The sequence below is a fragment of the Rhincodon typus genome, chromosome 3 (assembly GCF_021869965.1).
Source record: "Rhincodon typus isolate 14 chromosome 3, sRhiTyp1.1, whole genome shotgun sequence".
NCBI lineage: Eukaryota > Metazoa > Chordata > Chondrichthyes > Orectolobiformes > Rhincodontidae > Rhincodon > Rhincodon typus.
The window spans coordinates 118586471-118598483 of NC_063334.1; positions in this window are offsets into that span (position 1 = coordinate 118586471).

Genomic DNA, 12013 nt, shown 5'->3' on the forward strand with positions numbered 1-12013 from the left:
ACAAAGTTAAATTAACTGCAAAAATAAAACTTTTAGTCTATCAAACCAGGTCACACTTTGGGGTCTGACTTTTCCTGTATTACCATCAGGTGAGATCATAACACTGCTCTTCTAACAGCTGGCCCTGCCTTCAGTGAACTAAATACATCAATCATTTAGAAATGGGAAAGTACAAGATACAGTCATAGAGTCATAGATCCTTACAGCACAGAAACACACCCTTTGGTCCTACTCATTCATGCCGACCAGATACCCTAAATAAATCTAGTCCCATTTGACAGCATATGGCCCATATCCCTCTAAACCCTTCCTATTCATATACCCATCCAGATACCTTTCAAATATTGTAATTGTACCATCATCCACCACTTCCTCTGGCAACTCATTCCATTCACGCACCACCCTCTGCATGGACGAATTGCCCCTTAGGTCCCTTTTAAATCTTTCCCGTCTCACCCTAAACACATGCCCTCTAGCTTTGGACTCTGCTACCCTGGGGTAAAGATCTTGTCTATTCACCCTATCCATGCCCTGCATGATTTTATAAACCTCAATGAGGCCACTCCTCAGCCTCCAAGGGAAAATAGCCCCAGTCTATTCAGCCTCTTCCTATAGCTCGAACCCTCCAACCCAGGCAACATTGTCGTAAATTTTATTCTGAACCCTTTCAAGTTTCACAACATCCTTCCTATAGCCGGCAGACTAGAATTGAATGCAATATTTGAAAAGGGGCCTAACCAATGTCCTGTACATGTGCAACATGACCTACCAACTCCTATACTCAATGCACTGACCAATAAAGACAAGAGACGTGCAGAGAAGTAGATGAAATAGATGGACTAGTATTAGGCAACAAGGGTTCATTGAATTGTCTGTCAATTGTGATGGTAAGATTAAAGTCAGATATATCTCTGAATACCATTCATTTTAGCATTTAGTCTTTATAAGGAATACACAGTGTTATAAAAAGGTCAAGCCTGAAGACAGTTATGATCCTGCCTTCTCCTCAATCAATCTGTCTTGAACTGAAACACATGGATGTGGCCATAAAACCATTTGACAGTAGAATACTACAGCTTCTGTATGACTTGATATTTATTTATTCATGGGATGAGGGCATCACTGACTGTGCCAACATTTATTGCCCATCCCTAATTGCCCAGAGGTCAGTTATGAGTCAACCACATTGGTCTGGAGTCACATGTAGGCCAGACCAGGTAAGGATGGCAGTTTCCTTCCCAAAAAGGCATTAGTGAACCAGGTGGGTTTTCCCCAACAATCAGCAATGGATTCATGGTCATCGCTAGACTCTTAAATCCAGATTTTTATTGAATTCAAATTCTACCATCTGCTGTGGCAGGATTCAAACCCAACTGCCCAAAACATTATCTGGGTCTCTGCATTAACGGTCCAGCAATAATACCACTCGGCCATTGCCTCCCCATTGGCTGATGATGTTAAATTGCCTTTACTTTTACAGATGCTGTAAATCTCCAACATCCTCTGTGTATGGTAATTGGGCTGGAAAGTGTGCCATCTAGTGGCACCATACTTCGTGCAACAACAACAATAACGACATAGGAAGAGGAAAATACTGCAAACACTGTCAATCTAAAATAAAAACAGAATGTGCTTGAGAAACAGAGGCTGTCTCTGCCAATTATTGTCATCTAATTCAGCTTGGGATTGGTGTTGTTAGAGACTGCAGGGACTGGCTGTCAGTAAATATTATCTCTTATTATGCATCGTCTTCTAACTATATATCAGACAAGACTTTATACGAAGCTTCTGGACAGAAGCATTTCCCAATAGTTCTGGTAGTTACATCAACTTAGATCATTCATGTAGATTATCTTCTTTACATATCAACAAAAACACTGTACACCACATTGCCCCCAAATCTTTGACTATATTTTGTACATTATTTACATTAGCTTACATTCTGCAGGTCTGGGAAAACCTGTGGGAAGAGAAACAGAATTGATGTTGCAAAACCAAAGGGTGAGAGAGTAAAGTCACGAGTTTTATGCTGTCCCATTCAATTTGAGATGTGAAATCTGTTGCTTTCTGCACAACACGATATCGTATTTAATGTAGTATAACTCACCTCAAGATGCTGCCCACGAACGTTATAGGTAAAATTTGACACCATTTATAAAACATAAGATTTGACACCAACATGAGATTAGGATAGATGACCAAAATCTTGGTCAAAGAGGTACATTGTAAGGTGCAACTAGAGATGGAGGAGCTTAGGGAATGAATTCCAGAGCTCAAGAGTCTTGACAAGTGCAATCCTGATGAGCAAAGGTGGAGTGATTAACATCAGGAGAGAATGAGAGACCATAATTGGAGGTTCACCAGGTTGGTAGGGTACTGGGGAGTGTTGGCAAACAGAGACCTCAGACTGTAGGTTCATAGTTCCTTGAAGGTAGAGTTAGAGGTAGACAGGTGGTTGGTATAGTTGCTTTTATTGGTCAATACATTGAGTATAGGAGTTGGAAGGTCATGTTGCGACTGTACAGGATATTACTTGGGCCACTTTTGGAATACTGTGTTCAATTCTGGTCTCCCTGCTTTAGGAAAGATGTTGTGAAACTTGAAAGGGTTCAGAAAAGATTGGCAAGGATATTTCCAGGGTTGGAAGGTTTGAGCTATAGGGAGAGGCTGAATAGGCCGGGACTATTTTCCCTGGAGGTCGGAGGCTGATGAGTGACCTTACCGAGATTTATAAAATCATGAGGGGCATGGATAGGGTGAATAGCCAAGGATTTTTCCCAGGGTAGGGGAATCCAAAACTAGAGTGCATAGGTTTAAGGTGAGAGGGGAAAGATATAAAAAGGACCTAATAAGCAACATTTTCATGCAGAGGTGGTGAGCTGCCTAAGGAGGGGACTGAGCCTAGCATAATTACAACATTTAAAAGGCATCTGGATGGGTATATGAATAGGAAGGGTTTGGAGAGATATGGACCAAATACTGACAAATGGGACTCGACTAATTTAGGGTATCTGGCTGGCACGGATGAGTTGGACCGAAGGGTCTGTTTCCGTCCTGTACAATGCTATGTTTCTATGAATCTGTGACTTTGCAGGTTTGTAAGGCTGGAGGAGATTACAAAAACAGGGAGGGACGAGGGCACAAGGGAATTTGAAAAGAAGGACAAGAATTTCAAAATCGAGCCAAAAGTGAGCCAATAAAGGTGAAGTAAAGGCAATAAAGCAATGATGTGATGGATGAATGGACTAGCTGCAGGCTAGGACATGGAACATGGAGCTTTGAATGGGCTCACACATATGGTGGGTACAAGGTGGGGAGCCACCCAGCAGAGCTTGGGAATTGTTGCACCTGGAGGTAAAAGGCACAAATGATGGTCTCAGCAGTCAATGAGCTGAGGCAGTGGGAGAATGGGTTGATGTTATGAAGGCACAGGTAAGTTGTCTTGGGGAGGGAGAGGATGCGGAATTAGAAACTCACCCCAGGGTCAAATAGAAACATCAAAAGCAGTAAATAATAGCCCAAAATGGATTTCATGAGGGGCAGCAGCATGGTGACTGTTTACAATAATCTTTATTTGTGTCTCCAACTACACATCAATTTGTATGCAAAATCTCTCACACCCAAAACCCACTGCCCTCTTGCTGTTTATGAGTTAGGGCTCCTGAGTTCAACAAGTAACCACCATTGGCATTGGACTAAATTATATGTAAAAGTAACACGTCAGACCAATAATGTAGGCTAATCTACCTAGTGAGATATATTTAAAGATATAATAACATACAGAAGCAAAGAAGTGATAATAAGCAAAATTATATGTGGCATATATAGACTGAGTTGACCATATATATAGAAAAAGCAGATTACCTAAACCGTGAGTAACAATTAGCCACGACCATATCAAATGATGGAGTAGGTGCAATAACCTGAATGACTTACTCCCTTTGCTAACCTGGTGAGATCTTAGGCATGGTCTGTAGATAATGATTTATGTGAATCACTTAGTAGGAGAAAGGAAACTAAAGATATTGAAAACAGTTGGAGGTTTTAGGGCATTTTTCTTCTTCAAAGATCAAACTGCTTGTTTTCAATAGTCAGACAATCAAAATGTTAGAAGACTAAGCGGATCAGGTAAAAATGACAGCCCAGACTCTGCAATTTGAGTTTGGGGGTGTTGGATGGGGGAGGGGAGGGGAGGGGGTAATAAGTGACCAGCCAGGATGAACTCAGGGAAGATAAAATGGTCTGAGGAAGTAAGCAGGCCCGGCATCGAGAAATGTTCAAGAATGAAGCATTCCTTTGGCATTTGCCTCCAACCTCCCTTTCTCCCACATGTCTTCCCCTCCATCACTTGTCCCATTCCCCATCCAGGACTAGCCATGCCAGATTATGTCTACACTTGCCCCTCCCCCAACCCGATGCCTCTCCATGAGCCCTACAGCTCCCTGCGCTAAAAGTAGCCACTGCCTTACCATCCAACCCTCCCCCAATACTTTCCTCCAGCCACACCAACACCCAGATCAACAGGTTTCCATGGGTTTATTATCATAGGGAATCAGGCAGGTACATGTATAATCCTCCCCGGGGGTCATAAGGCTTTGGGGATGATATACTACTTCTGACAAGATTGTGACTTCAAGTTGTCAACACAGGACCCAGGGTGACACCCCTCCGTGCAGGTCCAAAGGTGAGCTACACTGTTGGCTAAACCATCTACCCTGTCCAGTGGAAGTAAGAAGATCCCACTGCATTATATTGGAGGAGAAATAGGAAGCCTCCCTCTCGTGCCCTGACCACTGGCCCAGAAAGTTTATGATCATATTGGTGGGATCTTACAGTGCTTACCTTTGCTGCTGCATTGCCACTGTGATTACACTTTGAAGGTGCTTTATTGGATAAAATGCACTATTTGTAGTGAAAGGTGCTATGAAAATGCAATCCTTTTGTGGGCCGTGACGAGGACCAGCAAAGACACTTTCCCTGCCTATCCCCCACTCCCATCCAAAAAGAACGAGAGTATCTGACAACTGGGTCTCGGGATTAATAGTCTAGCAATAATACCAATGGACCATTGCCTCCCCTCTGCTCAAGTTGAAAAAAAAACAACCATATAGCTGCCAGCCCATTTTTTTTTGTTATTGGGATATGGGTGTCACTGATGGGACCAGTATTTATTACCCGGCCCTAAATACCCACGGGGCATTAAGAATCAACCACATTGCCGTGCGTCTGGAGTCACATGTAGTCCAGGCTTGGTGAGGATGGCAGATTTCCTCCCCTAAAGGGCATTGGTGAATCAGATGGATTTTAACAGTAATTGACAGTGGTTTCACAGGAGGCAGGAAGTCTGGGTTCAAATCCTACCTGCTCTATCTCTGAACAAGTGGATTAGAAAACATCCTTTGCTCCAGATTTTTATTGAATTCAAAATTCACCATCAACCATGGTGGGATTCAAATCCATGTGGCCTAGAATGTTGGCCTGGGGTTCTAGATTTCTCTTCCAGTGACATTCCCACTACACCAGTAGCTCCTCATGCAAGAATGGAACTCCATTCCCAGCTTGTCTGTGGCTCAAACCAAATATGAAGCAAGAAGATGCCTCAATGATGGAAGAGCCCAGCACATCAGTGCAAAACATAAGGCTGAAGTATTCGCAGCAGTTTTCAGCCAGAAGTGCCGAGTGGATGATCCATCTCAGCCTCCTCCAGTGGTCCCCAGCATTACAGATACCAGTCTTCAGCCAATTCAATTCACTCCACACGATATCAAGAAATGGTTGGAGACACTGGATACTGCAAAGGCTATAGGCCCTGACAACATTCCGGCAATAGTACTGAAAACTTGTACTCCGGAACTTGCCGCTCCCCTAGCCAAGCTGTCCCAGTACAGTAACAACACTGGTATCTACCCAGCAATGTGGAAAATTGCCCAAGTATGTCCTGTACACAAAAAGCAGGACAAATCCAACCTGGCCAATTACCGTCCCATCAGTCTACTGTCGATCGTCTGTAAAGTGATGGAAGGTGTCACCAACTGTGCTATCAAGCAGCGCCTGTTCAGCAATAACCTGCTCAGTGACGCCCAGTTTGGGTTCCGCCAGGGCCACTCAGCTCCTGATCGCATTACAGCCTTGGTTCAAACATGGACAAAAGAGCTGAATTCCAGAGGTGAGGTGAGAGTGACAGCCCTTGATATCAAGGCTGCATTTGACGGAGTGTGGCATCAAGGAGCCCTAGTAAAACTGGAATTAATGGGTATCAGGGGGCAAACACTCCGATGGTTGGAGTCATGACTGACACATAGGAAGATGGTCGTGGTTGTGGGATGTCAATTATCCCAGTTCCAGGACATCTCTGCAGGAGTTCCTCAGGGTAGTGTCCTAGGCCCAACCATCTTCAGCTGCTTCATCAATGACCTTCCCTCCATCATAAGGTCAGAAGTGGGGATGTTCGCCGATGATTGCACAATGTTCAGCACCATTCGTGACTCCTGAGATACTGAAGCAGTCCATGTTCACATGCAACAAGATCTGGACAATATCCAGGCTTGGCTGACAAGTGGCAAGTGACATTCGCGCCACACAAATGCCAGACTACGACCATCACCAATTAGAGACAATCTAACCATCACCTCTTGATATTCAATGGTTTTACTATCACTGAAACCTCACTATCAACATCCTGGGGGTTATCATTGACCAGAAACTCAACTGGACCCACCACATAAACACAGTGGCTACAAGAGCAGGTCAGAAGCTAGGAATACTGTGGCGAGTAACTCACTTCCTGACTCCTCAAATCCTGACCATCATCTACAAGGCACAAGTCAGGAATATGATGGAATGCACCCCACTTGCTTGGATGAGTGCAGCCCCAACAACACTCAAGAAGCTTGACACCATCCAGCCCACTTGATTGTCACCACATCCACAAGCATCCACTCCCTCCATCACTGATGCTTCAGTAGCGCCAGTGTGTACTATCTACAAGATGCACTGCCGAAATTCACCAATGATCCTCAGACAGCTCCTTCCAAACCCACGACCACTTCCATCTGGAAGGACAAGGGCAGCAGACATATGGGAACACCATCACCTGCAAGTTCCCCTCTAACACACTCACCATCCTGACTTGGAAATATATCACCATTCCTTCACTGTTGCTGAGTCAAAATCCTGGAATTCCCTCCCTAATGGCATTGTGGGTCAACCTTGCAGCGGTTCAAGAAGGCAGCTCACCACCACCTTCTCAAGGGCAACTAGGGATGGGCAAGAAATGGTGGCCAGCCAGCGACGCCCACATTCCCCAAATGAATAGAAAAAAGAGAACAAAAAACCAGAATACCGTTCAAATGGAGAAAGACTGTAGAACACAGCTAGACTGAGGGAGCTGAGTATTCTTGAAGTTGAATCACATAACGTTAGAATTTGAGTACAGCAAATAATTAGAACTAGAACTAGAATTAGAATTAGAATTAGCTTTACTGTCACATGTGCTGACATGAGTACAGTGAAAAGTTTACAAATCACCACTTACTGCGCCATCTTAGGTACCAAGGTACCCAGGTACAGATTCTTAAGTACAAATTCTTAAGGGAAAAAAATTAGAAAAATAAAGATATAAAACATCCAGCATAAATCAGAAAAATAGAGAAATAGTCCTTTCAACGCAGACCCTGCTGGCTTCATCTTGAGGACAGGAGTCTGAACTCAGCCTGAGGCTGTACATTCGAGTGCACACTGAGGCCGGGAGTTTCAGGCCATGCTGAGGCCGGGAGTTTGAGACCGTGCTGAGGCCAGGAGTTTGAGATCGTGCTAAGGCCAGGAGTCCAAGTCCAAGCTGAAGCTGGGAGTTTCAGTCCACACTTTGAAAGTGCTCCATCGGCTAACATGCACTAAATGTAGTGAAAGGTCCTAGGAAAGTGCAGTTCTTTTGTGGGACATGATGAGAACCAGCAAAGGCACCTCCCCCGCCAATTCCCGAGCCCGTCCAAAAAGGAAAGAGAGTATCTGACAACTGCAAAGGTCTGAGAGAGGTTCCCTGCCAACGTCCTCACAAGGTTTCTCACACTCACTCCATCAGCACAGCTTCTCGGTCTTCGTTAAAACAGACCACTGGATCTTTAATCCAGCCTCCTGTGGGAAAATCCACACAGGATTAGCTGGGCACCCATCAGGATGTGTGCCAGAAGATGGTGGGTACCCTTCTTTAAGAGAAAGTACCATTCTCTCATCAACAGGACATATAGCAAAACGAGTCACAGTGACACTGGATTTCCCCAGGAGATACCACGGTGGTAAACAGCTGCTCAATTCAAAATACAACTGTGTCACTGCTGGTCCATTTTTTTGGTTATCAGGATGTGGGTGTCACTGACTGGACCAGTATTTATTACCCATCGCTAATTACCACAGGGCATTAAGAATCAACCACATTGCTGTGGGTCTGGAGTCACGTGGAGCTGAGACCAGGAAAGGACAAAGATTTCCTCCTCTAAAGGGCATTAGTGAATCAGAGGGGTTTTAACCACAATTGGCAATGGTTTCACAGGACCCAGGAAGCCTGGGTTCAAATCCCACCTGCTCCAGAGGTGTGTAATACATCTCTGAACTAGAGGACTTAGGTGAATGGGGAAAGATTCAAAAGGGACCTGAGGGGCAACATTTTCATGCAGAGGGTGGTGTGTGTATGGAATGAGCTGCCAGAGGAGGTGGTGGAGGCTGGTACAATTACAACATTTAAACAGCATCGATGGGATATGAATAGGAAGGGTTTAGCGGATTATGAGCCAAATGTTGGCAAATGGGACTAAATTAATTTAGAATATCCTGTTGGCATGGATGTGTTGGACAGAAGGGTCTGTTTGCGTGCTGTACATCTCTATAGCAGGTTGATTAGAAAACATCCTTTGTTCACAGATTTTCATTGAATTCGAAAAGTCATCATCAGCCATGGTGGGATTCAAATCCATGTGGCCTAGAATTTTGCTTTTTTGTTCTGGATTTCTCTTTCAGTGACATTCATAGATGTTTGATTACTCTAGGTCAAGTCAGCATAAGGAGGGGGGATGTGTTGGGTATTCTAAAAGGCATTAGGGTGGACAAGTCCCCAGGTCCAGATGGGATCTATCCCAGGTTACTGAGGGAAGTCAGAGAGGAAATAGCTGGAGTCTTAACAGATATCTTTGCAGCATTCTTGAGCACGGGTGAGGTCCCGGAAGACTCGAGATTTGCTAATGTTGTCGCCTTGTTTAAGAAGGGTAGTAAGGATAATCCAGGTAATTATAGACCGGTGAGCCTGACGTCAGTGGTGGGGAAGCTGCTGGAGAAGATACTGAGGGATAGGATCTATTTACATTTGGAAGAAAATGGGCTTATTAGTGATACGCAGCATGGTTTTGTGCAGGGAAGGTCATGTCTTACCAACTTGATAGAATTCTTTGAGGAAGTGACAAAGTAGATAGATGAGGGAAGGGCTGTGGATGTCATATACATGGACTTCAGTAAGGCTTTTGATAAGGTTCCCCATGGTTGGCTGATGGAGAAAGTGAAGTCGCATTTGGTCCAGGGTGTACTAGCTAGATGGATAGAGAACTGGCTGGGCAACAGGAGACAGAGAGTTGTAGTGGAAGGAAGTTTCTCAAAATGGAGAACTGTGACCAGTGGTGTTCCACAGGGATCCGTGTTGGGACCACTGTTTCACAGAATCACAGATGTTTGCGATATACATGAATGATCTGGAGGAAGGTATAAATGGTCTGATTAGCAAGTTTGCAGATGACACTAAGATTGGTGGAGTAACACATAGTGAAGGGGACTGTCGGAGAATGCAGCAGAATATAGATAGATTGGAGAGTTGGGCGGAGAAATGGCAGATGGAGTTCAATCCAGGCAAATGCGAGGTGATGCATTTTGGAAGATCCAATTCAAGAGCGAACTATACGATAAATGGAAGAACCCTGGGGAAAATTGATGCACAGAGAGATCTGGGTGTTCAGGTCCATTGTACCCTGAAGGTGGCAACGCAGGTCATTAGAGTGGTCAAGAAGGCATACGGCATGCTTTCATTCATCGGACGGGGTATTGAGTACAAAAGTTGGCAGGTCATGTTACAGTTATTTAGGACTTTGGTTCAACCACATTTGGAATACTGCGTACAGTTCTGGTTGCCACATCACCAAAAGGATGTGGATGCTTTAGAGAGGGTGCAGAGGAGGTTCACCAGGATGTTGCCTGGTATGGAGGGCACTAGCTATGAAGAGAGGTTGAGTAGATTAGGATTATTTACATTAGAAAGACGGAGGTTGAGGGGGTCCTGATTGAGGTCTAGAAAAGCATGAGAGGTATAGACAGGGTGGATAGCAAGAAGCTTTTTCCCAAATTTGGGAACTCAATTACTAGGGGGTCACAATTTAAAGGTGAGAGGGGAAAAGTTTAAGGGAGATATGCGTGTAAAGTTCTTTACGCAGAAGGTGGTGGGTGCCTGGAACGCGTTGCCAGCGGAGGTGGTAGCGGCAGGCACGATAGCGTCATTTAAGATGTATCTAGACAGATACATGAATGGGCAGGGAGCAGAGGGATACAGATCCTTGGAAAATAGGCGACAGGTTTAGATAGAGGATCTAGATCGGCGCAGGCTTGGAGGGCCGAAGGGCCTGTTCCTGTGCTGTAATTTTCTTTGTTCTTCGTTCTTTTATTCCCACTACACCAGCAGCTCCCCATGCAAGAATGGAACTTCATTCCCAGCTTGTCTGTGGCTCAAACCAAATGTGAGGCAGGAAGATGCCTCAGTAAACGGAGGAGGGGAGCAGACTGCGTCCCTGTGGCGGAGGCGATCAGTTGACTGGCTGTGTCCCTGTGACGGAGGTGGGGTATTGACTGTGTCTCTGTGGCGGAGGCAGGGAGCTGTCTGTGTCCCTGTGGCGGAGGAGAGGAGCTGACTGTGTCCCTGTGGCGGAGGCGGTCAGTTGACTGACTGTGTCCCTGTGGCGGAGGCGATCAGTTGACTGACTGTGTCCCTGTGGCGGAGGCGGTCAGTTGACTGACTGTGTCCCTGTGACGGAGGTGGGGAGCTGACTGTGTCCCTGTGGCGGAGGCGGGGAGCTGTCTGTGTCCCTGTGGCAGAGGCGGGGAACTGACTGTGTCCCTGTGGCGGAGGCAGTCAGTTGACTGACTGTGTCCCTGTGGCGGAGGAGAGGAGCTGACTGTGTCCCTGTGGCGGAGGCGGTCAGTTGACTGACTGTGTCCCTGTGGCGGAGGCGGTCAGTTGACTGACTGTGTCCCTGTGGCGGAGGTGGGGTATTGACTGTGTCTCTGTGGCGGAGGCGGAGAACTGACTGTGTCCCTCTGGCGGAGGTGGCTGGTTGACTGACTATGTCCCTGTGGTGGAGGCGGGGTGTTCACTGACTGTGTCCCTGTGGCGGAGGCGGTCAGTTGACTGACTGTGTCCCTGTGGCGGAGGCAGGGAGCTGACTGTGTCCCTGTGGCGGAGGTGGGGAGCTGACTGTGTCCCTGTGGCGGAGGCGATCAGTTGACTGACAGTGTCCCTGTGGCGGAGGTGGGGAGCTGACTGTGCCCCTGTGGCGGAGGCAATCAGTTGACTGACTGTGTCCCTGTGGCGGAGGCGATCAGTTGACTGACTGTGTCCCTGTGGCGGAGGCGATCAGTTGACTGACTGTGTCCCTGTGGCGGAGGTGGGGTATTGACTGTGTCTCTGTGGCGGAGGCGGAGAACTGACTGTGTCCCTCTGGCGGAGGTGGCTGGTTGACTGACTATGTCCCTGTGGTGGAGGCGGGGTGTTCACTGACTGTGTCCCTGTGGCGGAGGCAGCCAATTGACTGACTGTGTCCCTGTGGCGGAGGAGGGGAGCTGACTGTGTCTCTGTGGCGGAGGCAGGGAGCTGTCTGTGTCCCTGTGGCGGAGGAGAGGAGCTGACTGTGTCCCTGTGGCGGAGGCGGTCAGTTGACTGACTGTGTCCCTGTGGCGGAGGCGATCAGTTGACTGACTGTGTCCCTGT